The following is a 1,995-nucleotide window of genomic DNA, read 5'->3' as shown; positions in this document are numbered from 1 at the left end:
AACTAGGCCTGAGATTTGTAAAAATTTCCATTTGCACGCTCGTTAAGAATTAGTTAAAAGAGTAAACACTTCGATATAGGCAGTTCACATATTGATATTTCAACTCTACGATTCTGAATAAATGCAGAATTTCCAGGGCAGTCGTTATTGAACTTACTTGCTGCTCGACAAGGAAGGAGCTGACCTGGCGTAATAACACACCCGGTGCGTATTGAGTCGCTTCGTAACAGTCGCTCCGTAATAAAACGCAACAGACTTTGCGCATTACGAATGGCGCAAGGTGGTGACCGAAAGTCGTAGACGGAGTTCAAGTGACCATCCGGAGAGTATGGAAATGTTATGGAAAATAGCTTTATAAACGGCATTTCCACGTGCTTCTCGTGTTTCTTGTACATATGTAGACGACTCCACAAGCCTACGATCATCACGTCATGGTAGTGAAGCAAACCGCAGATGCGGTTTCACACGACCCCTCCTTGCGTTACAGAATGTTAGAGAGAACACTCACCAGGCCCCGCGATAGACAACACGGTCCCCGAGATCTCTCACGGACCATTGCCTTGGCTTCTCTAATTCGAAACTCTCTTAAAATCGCGGTAATTGAAGAAACGAATAACCGGGCACGCTTTGCAAATTAAATCCTGCAATTGAATATGCGGGAAGAATAGACGACGGAGAAGAACGAATCCATTTCTATAAATAAAACGTGAACTCTTCTTCCATAAATGGCACGCATCGTTGATCTATTTTTCTATATGAAAAAGTAAGAATAATTCTGCTCGAGATGAAAGAAATGAGAAATTACAGAATTTTAAAAAGTCAGTTCTCATAGGAATTTAAAATGCTTTCTTATAACGTTGACATTAATTATAACAATTTTGCAAGTTTTGGTATGAAATTAAGAAACAACTAGATTTGTAGCAAAACAATTAAAAAAAAAGAGCATATAGGAATGTCATGTGTATTTATTTAAAATTCTCTAAAAAAATATGTGGATCTAAACGTTTCGCTCAAGTTTTGACCATCATCCAGTAGTTCGTTTTAGGTCAAAATATTTTTTTAACGTCAGAATTTTAAATAAATAACATTCGCTAACAATATCCTGCGTTGTGGCTATATGCTCTTTCTTTTTAAATTGTTTATATATTTAAGCCACCTTAAAGATTTAATTTTTTTAGCGAAGCTTTCCTGAAGTAAATTTTAATTGGTACTTATCAGAGAGATAATAAATTCGTCTTCACAGAATGGAGTCCTATATCAACTCTTCTAATCCATCCACTTTTCACGAACGTTGTCACAGATTTATTACAGGTTTCACTATGTCCTGTTTATATTTTTGTATGTGTCCTGACTCAGAGGGTGCCACTGAACGTTGAGATTTCCAGGGGATTTCAGAGTTGAGTTCCTTGATCGCGTGGCTCGCTAAGGAACGAGACAGAAAGAGAAAGAGAGAAAGAAGGCGAGACAAGAAGTACTGGCTGCGGGAGAACAAAAGTGCCGGACGGCGACAACGACGACGGACGTCATCGCACGGGAACGACACGGTCCACGAGAAAACGTTCCAGGCCCGCCTAATAATTCTCCGACGGTCGACGTGCGACGTGTACGTGTCACGGCGTCGCGGCGCGCTCGTCCGTCTCGTCGTCGCTGGAACGGCAAGAGCTTGCGAGCTTATATCTCTTCTCTTTCATTTTGAGAAAACAAGACGATATCCCGAATACCGAAATGGGGAGATCCAGCACGAATCAAGAACCGGCTTGAAGAGGCTTGAGAGATTTCGCACTGTGAATCCTGGAGATCTTAACAGAGGCGAAATGAAGCAGGCCTCCTTTACATTTTTTAATGGAATATCAATAGTCTCTGAGTGGTTTTGAAATTCAGAATTCATGCGAAAGAAAGTGCAAAGAGATCATTTTAACCAGTTATTAGTTATTGCGATAAATATCTCCGTTTGCCTCGATGATCACATTGGTAAAGGTGATCACATTGGTAAAG

Source organism: Trachymyrmex septentrionalis, unplaced genomic scaffold (assembly GCF_001594115.1).
Source record: "Trachymyrmex septentrionalis isolate Tsep2-gDNA-1 unplaced genomic scaffold, Tsep1.0 scaffold44, whole genome shotgun sequence".
NCBI classification, from domain to species: Eukaryota; Metazoa; Arthropoda; class Insecta; order Hymenoptera; family Formicidae; genus Trachymyrmex; species Trachymyrmex septentrionalis.
The sequence above is the reverse complement of the archived record's forward strand: the minus strand, read 5'-3'. Positions refer to the sequence as shown.